This window comes from Ambystoma mexicanum, chromosome 5p (assembly GCF_040938575.1).
Source record: "Ambystoma mexicanum isolate Mex_15411 chromosome 5p, UKY_AmexF1_1, whole genome shotgun sequence".
Taxonomy (NCBI): domain Eukaryota; kingdom Metazoa; phylum Chordata; class Amphibia; order Caudata; family Ambystomatidae; genus Ambystoma; species Ambystoma mexicanum.
This window is the reverse complement of record NC_090930.1, coordinates 491,254,806-491,271,999: the sequence shown is the minus strand read 5'-3', so window position 1 is coordinate 491,271,999 and position 17,194 is coordinate 491,254,806.

The window sequence follows — 17,194 nt, the reverse complement described above, 5'->3', positions numbered from 1 at the left end:
GATTCCTCCTTGGGTGTATGGTAGCATCAGGGTGGTGAGTGCTATCTTGCATCTCCATTTCCCCCACAGGAAATCTCGAAGTATCTTCTCTAACAGGCGGAAGAAAGGCGCATTGATGTAGAAATGTATATTTTGGAACCCATATAAGAATCTAGGAAGGACAATCATTTTAACTATTGCGGCTCTACCCATCATGGATAGGGGGAGTTTTGCCCAGAAGTTCATGGATTTCCTCAAGACAGGGATAGCAGACTTCGTGTTGTGGTCGTGCATTAGTGTAGGGGTATGCATTATGTGTATCCCTAAATATTTGAATGAGGTCAGCTCCCATTGTATTCCTACCACAGGTAGTTCTGTTGCATCTTGCGTCTTGAGGCCTGCCAGAGGGAATAGGCTAGACTTTGCCCTGCTAAATTGTATACCCGAAAACTTTGCAAAGTTGTCTAAGACGTCCAGCACCGTGGGTACATTGATATGTGGGTCTCTGATATACAATAATACGTCATCTGCGTAGAGAGATATAATATGGTCTATTCCTCCAAGCCGTATCCCGGCGTCAAAAAATTGTTTTCGAAAATATATAGCAATAGGTTCCAGTCCTAATACATAAAGCATGGGGAAGAGTCGGCATCCCTGTCTAGTGCCCCTACATATGTCCCAGGTCTAAGATATGTGTTTACCTGTTTTTACTCTGGCCCTAGGCTTGGTGTAAAGTATCTTAATCCACCTGATAAACCCCGGGCTGAAACCAAAACCCTCTAGAACCGCCACCAGCCACTCCCAAAATATAGAATCAAACGCCTTGATGGCATCGAGGGACAACAGTGCATAAGTCTCTGTGGTAGCCTCCGTCTGAGCAATAATCTGTTGTACTCTCTGCAGGTTCATGGTCGTGTTCCGGCCTGGTATGAAGCCACACTGATCTTCATGCACTATATCCCCTATTTCTTTAGCCAGCCTATTCGCTAGTACCGTTGTTAGTATTTTCACATCATAATTAAGCATGGCTATCGGGCGATAGGAGTCGCATTTGTCGGCAGGCTTGTTGGGCTTAATGATCGGAATCAGCAGGGTCTCCCTCATACTGTCAGGTAATATCCCTCTCTCATATGCTTCCTGAAAGACCTTGTGTAGCAGGGGCGTCAGGGAGGTCTCGTAAGCCTTATAGAACTCAGTGGGTAGCCCATCACTCCCAGGGGTCTTGCCGGTGGCCAGTGACTTAATAGCCTCCGTTATGTCCTCTGTTGTAATATCTGCATCTAGGGCTTCGGTCTGCTCAGGGGTCATTTTAGGGAGTCCAACTTCCTCCAGGGTGTCTATGATTTGATCTCGGGGAACCTGGTTCTTGTGAGAATAGAGGTGTTCATAGAAGCCCTTGAAGGTTTCATTTATGTCTTGCTGTGTCTGCGCTACCTTGCCATCTTCAGCCTGTATCATGGTGATCGTATGTCTAGGGTGTTCTTTCCTACATAGCCAGGCCAGCATTCTACCTGGTTTATCGGCTTCTATGTGCGTTCTGTTAGTTTTGGTAACATAGTCAAATTTAGCTAGTCTATCCCATGATGAGGTGCATTTAGCTCTGAGTGTTTTGAGGTTATCTTCTCTTTGGTGGGTGTTCACCTGGGCTGCTTCAAGTTGCTCTACCTGTCGTTCCCACTGATCTAGTTCACCCCTTAATTGTTTCCTAATGCCCCCAGCCTTCGTAATGATCTCCCCCCTCACCACTACTTTTAGGGCGTCCCAGATCGTGCTTAGGTGGGGAACGCTACCAGTGTTCCTTTCAATAAAGCTGTCTATAAATTCCTGCAGTTCTTCCTTGAACGCCGGGTCACCTAGGGCGTCCTCCGGCATTCTCCACATAGGGATAGGGGGTCTGGGGCCAGCTTGATTCCATTCTATTAGGAGCGGCGAGTGGTCAGAAATGGATCTTCCTAAGTGTTGTGCTTCTTCTAGTTGTGACAGGTGCTCTTTGCCTATAAAGATATAATCTATCCTCGTGTGAAGATCATGCGGGGAGGAGAAGTATGTGTAACCTCGAAGGTTAGGATGTCGTTCTCTCCAGGTGTCAGCCAGGTTCAATCTGTCTGTTAACAAGGCCAGGGCTGTTGTTGCTGTTGAGGGGCCTTTTGGGTGAGGCTGGGACCTGTCAAGTTTCATATCGTGGACACAATTAAAGTCTCCCCCCCAGAAAAAGATACCGTGTCTGTATGGTGCGATTTTGGCATACATAGAGTTCAAGTGTGCCGGAAAATTGGTATTGGGGAGGTAAGAGTTTACTATGCATATCTCTTCTTGTTCCAGTCAACCCCACAATATTACGTACCTGCCCTCAGGGTCAGTCTCAGAGCTGATTAATTGGAATGGGAGTTGGGGATGGATCCAAGTGTAAACTCCTCTTGCATATCTGGAGTAAGTAGTACTCACACCTTGTCCTCCCCAATGTTCCCCCAGTCTGGCCAGGGAGTCCGCCGTGCAGTGTGTCTCTTGTAACAGCGCAATTTGCACTCTTTTCCTGTTCAAATAGGACTTGATTCTGTTCTGACGTAAGTAGGATCCCAGGCCCCTCACATTCCAGGACAATATCTTTATTTTAACCTTAGATGCCATATCAGGTCAAACAAACTATCTCTGGTTCAGTCCGGCACCCATCGGTGTCTGCAGTAGGTTCGTCCAACCTCAGCCTTCTCCCCTCCTGTCCACTTTCCTCAGTATCTTTTGGTTCACTTCTAGGAGATTTTTTAACTTGAGTAACTCCCATTGTCTTGAATGGGGAAAAAAAGAAAACAAACCAACCACCTTGACCAATCCTGGCAGTTGCTTTCAACTTGCAATGCTCAGGGGGTCTTGCGCCTTCCAGGCCACAACAGACGAAACAACTCAAACTGTCCCTAGCAGTTGCTTTTAACGTGCAGCGCTCAGGGGATCCCGAGCCTTCCAGGCCACTCCTGGCCTTCCGGATCAGGTTGTGAGTAAGCAAACTGCCTACTCAGTTTTCTGTGGGGTGGGTGGCTTTTTTTTCCCCTGCTCGTGTGTTCCTCCGAGCTCTTGTCCGATTTAGCTTGGTTCTCATTAAAACTCTGCTGTAGTGTATTTGTCTGCTGTCTGTCTTCATGTGGGAGAAGCCATTTTCTTTTCGCCTCGTAGCTGACGTGCGGTCAGCCCTGGTCTAATCTTAGTGGATCCTCCTTGTCATCGGCCAGGTTATTATGTTCGAGCCACATGTTTGCTGCTGCTGGGGATTCTAGGAATACTGCTTTTCCTTTGTAGAGGATCTTAAGGCGTGACGGGTAGAGAAGCATATATTTTAGATTGAGTTTCTTCAGTCTGGCTTTGATTGGAATGAAGGAGTTCCTCGCCCGCTGCACTATAGGGGTATAATCGGGGTATATAACTATTGCCGAATCTTTTCTCTTGATCTCACCCCCTTCTCTGGAGTACCGCAGTATTGTTTCCCGGTCCCGGAAATTTAGGATTTTAGCAATAATTGGACGTGGGTGTGATCCGGGTGGGGGCGCTTCGGGAGGGATCTGTGGGCCCTTTCTACAGAGAAACCCTGGGAGAGACTTCCCGGTCCAATTTCCTGTAGCAGCAATGTTTCGATAAAGTCTGTCGGGTCTGGGCCTTCCAAATCTTCAGGGACCCCCAGTATGCGAATGTTATTTCGGCGGGCACGACCTTCTGCCTCCTCAGAGCGCGCCTCCAGCCTTGCCACTTTCTGTTCCAGGTCATGGACCGTTATCTCGAGATCTCGAGTACTATCCACATTATCCTGCAGGGCGGTTTTCGTCACCGTGACTCTTTCAGTTAGATTGCGGGCGTCCTGGCGCATGAGTTGTATATCCGATTTCATCTCTTCCATCCTCCCTTCGAGAGATGTGCGGAGGGCCGCTATTGCTTGCAAAACTTAAGTGCGTCGAAGGTCCTCACCCTGTTGGGACGGTTCTGCAGGGGTTTCCTGGTCCTGTTGTGGTTGACTTGGAGGCCTGATTGTGGTGAAGGAGTCCATTGTGACCAACTTCGGTTTACTTTTGGGGGGAGGCATTTCTTGTTTCTGGGTCAGGTCTGTTCGACGTGCGGATCTCGCCTGCGGCCTCTATTTCGTGTTTCAGTGCTTCCCGCACCAGGTACGACCCTTTAGACGGGGTCCGCTAGCAAATCGAAGTTAGGCAGTTCAGGTGCACCAATAATCGCCCCCACCAGCCGCACTTATTTGCAGGTCAATTGTTTGGGGATGTGCCCCTCGCAAATCTGGCTGTTGACCTGGCTAGGTGTGGTTCTCAGCAGTTTGTTGGTCTCTGGATCCTGTCCCACCACTACAGATATAATGGTTGGGGGGTCTCCCAGGAGGTCCCTTCCCACAGCTTTAGTCGGTCCCTGCTTCTGGGATATGTCTTCTGTGCCCCACCGGTTAACCTGATGTTGCCACGTTTACCTAGTGAGTGCTGTTTCTGTTTGTTGGTAGATAGCGGGGAGGGTGACGTCCCTTAATGGCACTCGGACCCTTTTTGGTTTGGATCTGGACTCCAGGACTTTGCGGTTGCAGCCGGACGGGTTAGTCCTCAAATATCTTGGCGTGGGCAACCGGGGCCCACTACCTGCTGCAGGCCCCCCCTAGCATCTTAGCTGTAATCTCCCCGGTTCCTGGGGGCCTTTGTGCGTTGTGTGAGCTCCACCCCCCTGCTGGGGGCCCCCCAGCCCGTGTTCGTGGGACGAGCGGATCAGCTCTCCGGCCCACCGGTCACATCAGTCACATGGGGTGCCCAATGGGTGCTGCTCCTGTCTACTGCTGGATTGCAGGGAGGACGGCTTCCCCCAACTGCGCTCGGCCCCGTCTGGGCCGGATCTGGGCTCCGCGGCTGCAGCTGGGCGGGGTAGTCCACGAATGCCTTGGTGTGGGCAGCCGGGGTCCACCGCCCGCTACAGGGCCTTCCCAGCGTCTGAGCTGCAGTCACCCCGGTTGGGGGCGTTGCGTTGCGTGAGCTCCCCTCCTCACTGGGGTCCTCCAGCCCGTGTCCGTGGGCCCACCGGTCCAACAGGATGCCTCGCTCGCGTGGGGGGGGGGCCGCTTCTTCTCTGCTTTGATGCACCCTCGACGTCTCAGGACGCTTCGCCGCCTCACCTTCTGTTCGCCCCGCCGTTGCTGGTGTCTTCTCCCCGCTCTGTGCACCAGCGCGGCGGGCTGGGAATCCCGCTTCTTAGACGTCCGGCGCTTCCCGTATCTCTTCTACCCGGAGTTCTGCTTCGGATTTCGGCAGTGCCCCGGTGCTCCTCGGGTCCCGCAGTCTTCCAGCGCTTCAGTATGGATCGGGCAGCGGGCGGGAGGCAAACGATTCGCCTTATCCGTTCCGCGACGTCAAGTGTCCCAGGGGTGCGCAGACGCTTCGTGTTAGTCGGACGGCGTCGCCATCTTGCTGGTCGCAGGGGCTTGACTTCGTCTCACCCGTTTATACTCTTTTCTGGTCCGATTCACCACGAGAGCAGAGTCGAGTGTAGGAAAATAGTCCCTCTTTGTGAAAGGATGATTTATGTTGTCCAGCATACGGTTTTAAAGCAATATTCTAAACTACTTCAGGATCACGGACCGGAGCTCAACTGGAGTCTGTCTTCACAGCATGCGTGCTAGCCACGCCCCCTCAGGGAAACCCTAAATACCCAAGCTACTCTGGGAGAAGGAACAGCTACCCTTTCTGAGAGGAGCAAAGGTACAAGTCTAGACCCTCATACCAACCAGAAGGGCTATCTCAACTGGAGTGCCAGGTCGAAAATTTGCATAAGACCTGGGTGGCATATTGAGGGCTCAGCATGGCCCTCAAATGGAAATTGTTGCCTAGAACAGAGCAACACCTGGGTCTGGTGCCCCAGAGGAATGACGGGATGAAAAACCTGATAACCCACAGGTTACTGAGGAGGGGGCTCGGGTGAGGGGAAATGCAAAGCCATAGAAGAAGCTTCCTTTCCCACCAGGGAAAAACCCCTGGAAACCTCTGAACCTGAGCACAAATCTCCTACCCCCAAACAAGCTGGAACCTAGGGAACATAGGGTAAGTAGGAGTAATCAAGAGCCAAAGAAAACCCACGTTGTGGACAAAGTCTGTATCATCACGTTTCAAGGGGAGGAATCCCTGGAGAATTCAGGGAAGAAAGTCTTCTCTTTCAGCGATGGAGGGATCCCTCCCAAGGACAAATAAGTCCCAAAAGACGCTAACGTAGACTGGGTAAGTATGGAAACTGACCCAGAGCAACCAATTCTTAAACCCCAACAATGCCACACAGATGACCCTGAAAGCAATGAGGCATCCTCCTCCCAAACAGGTTCTGGAAACTGTCTCCAGGAAAAGGGGGCAACAAAGAATCGGAGGAAAAAGGGGACTTGCCCAGCCTGTTTGTTGCTGGGTGTATAATCTTCTTTACAGATTCCCAGACTCCGACACAGAAAACTGTCCAAGATAACAGTGTTCAAAATAAAAATAAAAAATAACTGCCAAGCTGGCACAAAATGCACATTTGCTTTGTCCCCTTGAGGAGAGGGATGGGAGATTGTATGCCTCTGTCAAGGTACATGGTCAATGTGGATACTGGATCTCAAGCCACCCTCTTGTCCAAAAAGGCCTTTGACCAAATGAATTGAGGAAGGGGGCAGAGTCACCAAAATCCCCCCACACCTCTTCATGGACAATCCAAAACTTACATGGAAATTATATTTGCGTCAAAGGGACTGTGGATCTGGAGATCAAAATTGGGTGACATAGGGTGAAACACCTGGTGATAGTCATCACTCCAGAGTGCACACCCTGTCTACTAGGGAATGACCTCCTCTGATTGACTGTGTGAACAAGGTCCTCTGGACTCAGACTAACCGGCCAAACAAAGTACCAACTACGTGAGTTTAAATGGCACATGCCACATGATTGAATGATGGTCTGACCAAATAGAATTTCACTTTAGGAACAATCAAGTCCCCAACATCACAGTTATCACGGTAGGAGAACAAGCTGGTGATGGGAATCCGTCCCATTTTTTAAAATTAACCAGCCTTCCAGTTTTAAGTGGCATTCCACACTGGAAGGTAATACTCTGAACCTTTATCTGATACACAAAAGAAAATCCAAATCCCATGACAAAAGGTGATGAAAAACCAGCTCAAAGCTTGACTGGCATCCAGAAAAAGGGTGAACAGCTGTTAAATAAATGGGTCCACATGTCAAGAATGCCCCTTCCCTACATCGATCAGGGACTGGCCCAGATCCAAGGGTCAAAGGTGTATACCCGTGGATCTGGGACAGTACCCGTGAGTAGGGAAGACCAGTACAAGCTTGTCTATACCTTTGGGGGCAGCAATACACATGGACCTGAACCCCCTTTGGATACATAAACTCTGGCAACGAATTTAACATCTTCCTGCATAGGGCCATGCCAGACTTGGGTGAAAGGGGAAACCTAGCCTATTTAGACGATGTGTTAATCAAGAGCTCAACTGTGGAGGAACATGTAGCTGAAATACGCTATGTTCTGACCCAGTTGCAGAAAACCAAAGCGAAACTGTCCTTTCAGAAGGCACGGTGGTATATGACTCGCGTGAACCTCGTAGGGCATGAAATCACCCCGGAGGGTCTCAGTCCGAGGTGAAAAAGGAAGATGCCTTGTTGAAATGAAAAGACCCTACGACTCTGCGTGAACTACAAAGCCTTCTTGGACTCACTAATTATACTCGAAAATTCATAGAGGACTACGCAGAGGTCACGCGACCCTTGGTCCATTTATTAAAGGCCTGGGTCAAGTGGGAGTGGAGTCCAGAACAATCTAAGGCAGTGAAACAACTAAATAGAAGGCTTTCAAATGAGTTGTTCTTGGAGACAGGATTCTCAAATACTTGCTTAACATCAGTATTATACCAAAAGCATGACAAGGTCATCAAAGTAATCTCATACGCAAGCAAGACTTTGTCCTCTGTGGAGGAAAAATTCAACGATTGCGAAAAGGCACTCCTGGCAACGGTGTGAGCCTTGAAGAATTACCTCCCGTTCATCCAGGCGGAGCACATAATTGTCAAGACTCCTCACCAGCCCTTGCAATATCTCCAAAGTGACCGAATCTGAGCAGGGAAGATGAGTAATTTCAGAATTACTTCCTGGATTCTGTTCATGCAAGGCTTTCCTGTGGAGGTCAGATATGGCCAAAACAAGAAGTGTCCCCTAGCGCAAGGTTTGGCTAACTTGCATGACTGTGCTCAAGAAAACTGTCTTGAGGACAAAAGTCTAAAGACCCAAGACAACATGGAGCCGTACCTTTCTTCTCCGTACAATGTCTATGAGGAAGACACGTGCAAGTGGATACCCACAGTTTATGTGAATGGGTGCTCCGACCATGTTGATATTCACAGGGAAAAATAACTAGTGGCTGGTGTTAGGAATGTCTGGGTGAAGGATTCCCCAAATGTATATGCACAGGGGCATATACAGACTCTTATTGCATTTAATTATACATGTTCAACACCGATTCCTTTTCATAAAGGACAAATTCAATTAATTGTTACAATTATTTCTTCTTTTATTTTATTTTGTAGAAATCATCAAGGTATATAAAGACAATATACATACAAATGTCAATCATTTCATGCCCATTCAAAACCAGTCATACTTGTGCAAATCGCACAATAACAACAATTAATCGAAAACGAAGGTCATACAATTAGACCTTAAATGCAGGATATTATTTGTTGTCCCTAAATGCATCTGTGATGCATATATCATCTTGTTGTTCTGATATAGTCAATTGCCACAAGCATTTATACAAAATAAACAAATTGAGATCCTAAAGGAACTTGAGCTAGTACAATGACAACTCGAGTTTCAGGCAGGGTATATGGTATAATTTTCCTACCACAGCCATCCTCAGGACATAGAAACTTTTCAGATCACATTTGTGTGGGTTAAACAGTTTGGCCAATAACTTCTCTGCCTTGTCTGTATAAAATGGAAATGAAATTTCTCCATCAGTACAATAATAACAAACAATTTTTCCAAGCATATAACCAAATATATCCAATGTTTCCATATTTGTCTTTGGCCCTCATTACGACCCTGGCGGAAATTGACTGACCGGACCGCAACAGCGTAAATAGCGTTTCCGCCATAGCACGAAGGAGCAAAGTGCGGCCAATCACGACCCATCGGGCACGAGCATTACGCCATGGCGGAATCCGAAAGGCTGCGATGGCGGAAATGACCCCAAAACGGCCCTTACCGCCGCCGTACGCTGCACCAGGTGCAATACCGCCACCCATCTTAGCGGTCACCGTAATGAGCGGTCACCGTAACGAGCGTGCACCGCAAATTACGGCCACCGTAAATATACGGAAACGGAAGTAAAAGCATGTGGCCGGAACGGGAAACAGCACGCCGCACAACTATAAAATCCGAATCCCAACACAACCATAAAAAATCCGACCCTGACACACATCCCAACCCGTTAGCAACCCCAGTTAAAAAAATAAATATGGGAAAGGTAGCCAAGAAAGCGTGTGACCGCAAGCGGCAGGTACACTTCTCCCGAGAGGAACTGACCGTGCTCACCGAGACCCTACAGGAAAATTCCGCCGTCGTCTTCTCCAGTCAAATGACCAGGACGGCCCTTGCCAACAAGAAGGCCATATGGGTCCTGGTGGCACAGCGCGTAAGTGCGGTGGGGACAACACCCCGCACGCCACAGCAATGTCGCAAGCGGTGGGACGACCTGCGGATCCGCGTACGCAGCATACTTTCTGCGAACAGGAACATCGCCACAGCTACCGGGGGGGGTTCAGAGTCGCCCATCAAGTTGACCCCCTGGGAGGAAATCTGCGCCTCCACCATAGGAATGGAGAGCATAGAGGGAGTCGGAGGGATGGAGAAAGGAGTGCCGACATCCGGAGAATCAGGTAGGTTGGCCAAGAGAAACAATGCGAAATCCACAAACCACGAACATGTGCAGTACCATGTGACCCCATAGTGCAATACATACTTAGCCCTGACAGCGCCCTCTAAAAGTCAGAATGAACAAACAAATCAATCAAGAAGCCATAAACAACCCCTACATGTGCAGCATGCACCCCCTAACTGCAGGCAGCCAAATGAATGCATCCTCAATCCACACGAAAATGAGACCACCTCCAAGGCCCAGTCCCAAATCAGCCTCATGTACCACCCCAATGCATTTGATACGTTGCCATTCCAAATCCGACAGACCCATAACTAACGCTCGCCCCTCTTTACTCCACCACAGGGTCCGATACCAACGACGAGCTGCAGGACACCCCTACCAGCACGCCTGCAAAGAGGGCCAGGACCAACGTCCCAAGAGCCTCCACCTCAGGTGCAAGGATCAAGACACGGCAGCAGCAGGAATCAAGTGGCAGCACACTGGAGGGGACTGCAACAGGCACCCCAGCAGCCAGCAAGTCCACAACCCCAGCACCACAGGTCCCCCCAAAGAACGTATCTGATGGCACTGCCTCTGGTGGTAGCAGCACCATAGGTGACACAGCTGTCATGCCAGCATGCTCCGACACGGAAAACAGTGCTGGCGACGTAGGTACCATCCATGACCTTTCCCAATCCCCCTGCATGTTCCATCCCCTACACCATGACGAAACCACGCAGGGGCACCCTGAAGACGACGACTGGCCAACCCCCACAAGTCCTGTGCCAAGGCAACATGTGTTGAGCAGCCCCCCTGTCACACCACCGCAAATGTCCATGGCCCAGCAGAGGCAACAGTCCCTCGACCTGCTGATCGAGCAACAGCAGGAAGCGTCCACGCTACTCAAGGACCATGCAAATGAATGCGGGGGTTCCAGGGCAGCCATGGAAACATCCACCGAGACACTCAGGGCACAAATAGAGAAAAGTAGTGAGAGCCTCAGGGGAGAAATGGAGAGAAGCACCGAGAGCCTGAGAGCACAAATGGAGAAAAGCACCGAGAGCCTGAGGGGGGAACTGCATGCGACGTCCAAAGACGTCTGTGCTGAACTTGCTGCTGTGCGCCGTGTGCTCTCGGAGCTCTCACAAACCCTCAGAGACATGCATGGACGCGAGCAGGCAGAGACCTCATCCGTGGCAAGTTCCGTCCAGGGCAGCCCCCAACGCAGATCTGGCAGGAACCTGCGCTCCACGGGCAGGGGTGCCCCTGATACCCGTAGAGGGGGCTTGCAATAGCGTCTACCCACGGACAGCATGCATATTTGGACACTGGTGTTGGGGGGGGAGGTAGTAGGGTGGAGGGGGTGTGTTGGGCTTCACTGGGTGGCGGGTCCATAGGGTGTATAAATCAAATCACATCAACAATACAGCACCTCATTATCATCCAATGACATGTGTGGACATTGATATTTGCGTACGAGGCCTTCATAGGCGTACAGTCCACAATGTGCCTGTACTACACACACACAGTGCCACAGGTCCCCTTTCCGTGTAATAGGCACCATGCGTGGTTGCTAGAAGCATGCATCTATGATGCTCTGTCGGATTGCACGTGCATCCTGTGCCTCATGGACTCCTTGAGGTGCCTCCACATCCCCACCCTCATCATCATCATCATCTTCAGGTGCATGCAGTACAGCGTCAGGGGGCATGGGCACATTCCTACGTATGCACATGTTGTGCAGCATGACACATGCCATGACCATCTTAGAAACCTTCTCATGGCTGTATATGAGTGCCCCGCCAGACCTGCTGAGGCTGCGGAAACGAGCCTTCAGTAGGCCGAATGCCTGTTCAATGACCACACGGGTACGTGAGTGGGCATGGTTGTAGTCCTCCTCATGCTCGTTCTGTGGGTTCCGGATTGGTGTAAGGAGCCATCTCTTCAGTGGATACCCGGCATCACCTGTATGAGACGAATAAAGGGTGTCAGTGGAATGATAGTGCTAAGTAGCCCCCCCCCCCCTGCAAGGTCATTGACGCATCAAATGGGCCACGATGTCATGCATGGAATGAGACTCACCGAGTAGCCAGGATCTGTGCCCTGCGTGTCGCTCCATGTAGCGTGGTATTCTTGTGTTCCTCAGGACCATAGAATCATGGGTAGATCCTGGAAATCTGGCACAACAATGCGTAAATATCTTGTTGGAGTCACACACCATTTGCACATTGATTGAATGAAATTGTTTCCGGTTGCGGTACTGGACCTCCATGGCATGTGGGACAACCAATTCAACATGGGTGCAGTCGATGGCACCAATGCAACCCGGGATGCCGCCAAGTGCATGGAATCCCACTTTAGCGTTGGTAATCTCCTGGTACGTGCGTGGTAGTGTGATGTGGTCGTCGGCGTGCTTCAGGAGGGCATCGTGCACTTGGAAGAGTGTCCGTGAGAACAGTGGCTGTGAAATGCCATGCAACTGTCCCACTGTGTGCTGGTAGGTGCCTGTGGCCAGGAAGTGGAGTGCAGACACCACCTTCAGTAGGGGTGGGATGGCGGTTGGGCTATCTATCATGCTCACGAGGTCAGCATGTGTCATGTCCACAATGGCGATTATGGTGTCCCGGTCCAAACGGTAGAGGGTGTGGATCTGCTCAGCAGTGAGGTTGAACGGATCGGCTCGGAGGCGTGGGATTGCGGGCCGCCTGCGTGGTGGTAGTGGCAGTGCTTGTGGGCCTTGCTGACCCTGCCTTGCCCTCCTCCTCCTCCTCCTCCTCCGTCTCCCCTGTGCGCCCGGTTGTTGTACCTGTTGTTGTTCGTCGTCTTCTTGTAGTTGTAGCACTTGCAGTGCTATCTGGTACCCCAGGCCCAACATCGCTAGTCCTGCCGGTAGCATTTTGGAGTGGGAGTGGTTGTGGGAGGGGTTTGGGTCTGCAATATATGTGCTGTCGGCCTGTATGGCCTCCACCTGTGCTGATTGAATGAATCTGTGGCAGATGCAATCCCTTCTGGTCGAGCACGGCCCGCACGTAAGGCTGCATTTGGCCGCATGGCATCTTGGGATTGGAATCATGTATCAAATCCCGATGGCAGTGTGATGTACTTTGACTGATTTTCATGCTATGCTCCCATTGTTACACATGCTATGATTGCAGCCGCTTACATACCTGTGAAGAGTCAGTGGTATGTAGGGCTCGATCGATGGCCGACCCTCATGCAGCACAGTAACGTACTTCACCGACGGGCGTGGCGTCCCATTTGTGATTGCAGCCAGTTAGCATCATGACACACAGCCGCACTACATTGATGTAATTGTGAATGCAAGCGTTCACAGAAGCCTTTTCGACGTAATGTTGCAAGTGAGGAATTCGAAGGCCAGCATTTTGGGTTTTGAAGTAGCGGCGAGGATACGCCCACAGGTCTGGCTGGAAATGTAACGTTCTATTGTAGAATGTCCTTGGGACATGGCCCATAACGAGCAGGCAATGAATGATATGAATTGAAGGGGATGCGCAATAGCGTAGTGGACGATGAGGCAGGACGTTCCCAAATCCATCTTGCTTCACAACACTACAGATCCGGCCAGGGGCACAGTGGTTTTTGCGGACTGCATTACGCACAGACGCGATGGAAGTTTCACATATTATGTGAGTGAATATTCATGCGTTTTCATTGCGGGATGAGGGAATGATGTGTGGATGCATGGACTGATGAATCCGTTTAGGGTCTGCCATGTACATGGGTTTTTTGGTTCACTCCCCTTCCCCTGCGTTATGTGATGCAAGGCTGCCATAGTGGGACATACGTCTCTCTGCCCTTGTCGGATCCTCCCTGTCTCGACGCGCCTTCATACACTTGTGTCTAGGCACGTTACTAATCCCATGTCATGGGTTCTATCTTGACGGACGCATGCACAGTAACCGACGTTGCCAATGGTGTATTTAGCTCGATTGGTTTCGTTGTGATTCGATACTGGATTAGGGGTGTGTATATTCCTTTGGAGTGGGCTAGCATGCATATGGGTGTGGATTTGGTGTGTTGAATGAAGATTGTAATGCATCATGAGTCCCGTAATGCAATCGGTTGATTTGTGTTTCTTTTGGGTGACAGGTATCTCCTGCCCTATTGCAGATGCCATCTCTACGCCACTCCTCCAGATGGTTTTTACTCTCGACTCCTGCAGCTTCGGGTGAATCAGTGGAGCACCATTTCGATCATATGGGACGATCGCCAATGGGCCACATGCCCTTACGCTGTACTGGTGGCTAGGTGCAACATTTCGGCCTTTCAGCTCGACTAGTGCCTGCCTCATGGGACGGACCTGCGGTTCTTGCCGCTTCCATGTTGCCTTTTGGAACGTTGATGTAAGCCCTGTGTGCCATGATGGTACAGGGCGTCACACAAGTGGAAGCCGGTCAATTATTGCAGATGCAGCCCTCGGTGATGATGGATGTTTTGGTGGGATTTTGCAAATTGATGTGGGGCCTTTGTCATTTGGATGTGCATTTAAATTGTATTCCGATATTTGTCGTGTTGCGTTGTTCTTTGCAGGTGATGTGGCGATTTTCGCTTTGTGGCGGTATGTATTGCGTGATGATCTGCTTTGTGTTCCGCCTTCTGAGTTGAGTTGTGTGGTACAGTACTGGCCGCGTTTGCCTACGTAGCACAGTATGGTCACGGATAGAGGCTGCCATTGTGTCTGTTTACATGATGTGCTGTTCAGGGGCGGGGGATTGGCTTTTGGCCGACTGGTGCCTGTCAGCCAGGTCGATTGGTGGAATGATGGGTTGTTCAGAATGTGGCTGGTCACAGGTGACTGTGTTTGCGTGCGTTTGTTGGAGGGGGACTGGGGTCATGTCCATTGGAATAGCTTCTGTATTGATGCCATCTGTGCCCTGCAGCTCCCATCGGCCCCTCTTGGGATGAGCCTGGCTGCTCAGTCACTCTGCCGACTTGTGTGGTACATGCTTCTGCTGATGGTTGGTTTGTTTACTGGCATGAGTACAGGGCTGGTGCAATCCCCCTCAGGATGCTGTTGTGGATGTTGCCTTGCGCTGGTGGCAAGCGATGGGGGACTACTGTTGTTTTGTGTCATGTGTTCTTGATTTTCATTTTGATGTGTTGTACCTTCACATGCCTGTGCTGCGTCAGTACGGCTATGGTGACATGCCGTACATGGATGCCCACTCACGGGGCGCTTTGAGCCCCTGCATGCTTTTCTACGTTGGCATGCATGGGTGAATAGTGGATTTCACTGGTTGCATAGTGTGAGTACATTGCGCCTGCCAGGAGTTGTGCAATGAGGCCAGGGAGTGGAGTACAGGCACTCAGTGGGCCATTTACGGTTGGTTCGCGTTGCCGTATTTCTCGCCATGGCGGAATGGTACTTTACGACGTGCTTGATGGCGTTCAGTACATGTCCGCTAGGGTCAGAATTCGCGTACCGTTGCGCCATGGCGGTGATTCCGGTTTTGCAAGGCGCGCGTGCGCGTTCTTGGTGCAGTTAGCGTTGCCGTTCACTGCGGTGTCGCTAATGGCATCGTACTTTACGGTGACGGGTCATGATCGCAACGAGCGGTGTTCGATGGCGGTATTGCATTTCCGCCATCATTTTTCCATTTCCGCAAGGGTCGTAATGAGGCCCTTTGAGTTAAAGATTCTTTATTGCAGGTTGTGTCCTGCTATCCTGTCTTTAAAATGATGTGACCCAATTATAGGCTGATTCATGGAATTAATGTGCACCGAAAATCTCAGCGCAAGCGTGCGAAAGCGTGCGAATCGCAGCGCAAGTGCGAAAATTGCAGCGCAAGCGTGTGAAAGCCGCGCACATCGATTCATGGAAGTCCGTGCACGTGTAAATCCTGGGATGTGCGCTAAAATCCTGCGTGGCGCACGCGGGTGCACACATCATCAAACGGCATGTGCTACGCGCACAGCTAAAGCGCACATAGCATGGCGCACACAACAAAAGTGGGCGGAACATGGGGCGTAACATGCGGAATGGGGAACAATGGAAAATGTGGGCGTTACGGGGTAAGTACAGGAGTTAAATGCGCGGAACGCCCACACACGCACCTACAACACGTATTCATGGAATCGAACAGGGGAAACGCGTGCGCCAAAAAAGATGTGCTAATCCGGAAACACGTACGCCAGCAGGAAGCAGGCGTACACGGCCCCGCACAGCATAAAAGTGCGCACAAACAACAAACAAGCTCTGACGCTATGATGAATATACCGTTCCTTGCAGCAGTGGTCGTGGGACACTGCAGGAGGAGGAGGATAGTCAGGCCCAGAATTTATACACCCAGGACCAGCCTTTTTGGGATGCCTGATGACCAGGTGTATGGGAGGTACAGGTTTCCACCTCACATAATACTCGACCTGGTGAATGAGTGGGAGGATGACCTCACTTCACCCACCCTGTGCTCCCAAGCACTGAGCCCCTTGGAAAAGGTGCTCAATGTACTGCACTTCTTGGCCACTGGTTCATTTCAGCGGACAAGTGCCATAGTGGGGGGGGCGTGTCACAGGCCACGCAGTCACGCTGCCTACACCAGGTGTTGGCCATCATGACTGCATGCTCTTCAGTCCGCAGGCACATATACCTGCCCAGAACACCTGCAGAAAGGCAGACTGCCGTCCAGGATTTTTATGGGGTGGCACACTTCCCCAAAGTGCTAGGTGCCATTGATTGCACCCATGTGGCTCTACGTCCTCCCAGGGCAACTGAGCACATCTATAGAAACCGCAAGCACTGGCATTCCATCAACCTGCAGGTAGTATGTGATGCCAAGGGAATCACCACCTCAGTATATGCCAACTATCCAGGGTCCACCCATGACAGTTTCATTTTCAGAAAGTCACCCCTAAACCGGGACCTAGAAGCTGGGCGGCATGGCGATACATGGCTGCTTGGTGAGTGTGAATGCCTCTGCACATGCATGCATGTCAGATACTGAGTAATGTCACAACCCCACTAATGATACCCATCATCACCTCCCCAGTGGACAGTGCCTACCCTATGAGCACCCACATGATGACGCCAATTCGGAACCCCACCACACCACCCGAGGTAAGATACAACACAGCCCATATTGCAACCCGGGGCATAGTGGAGCGCACATTCAGAGTGCTCAAGTCACACTTTCACTCCCTTGACCGCTGTGGTGGGCAGCTGCTATACGTGCCCCCAGTAGTGTGCAGGATCCTAGTGGCAGCATGTGTCCTGCACAACGTTGCAACCCGCCAGGGCCTGCCGGTGGACATGGTGGTGCCCCCACATCCCCAACCACAT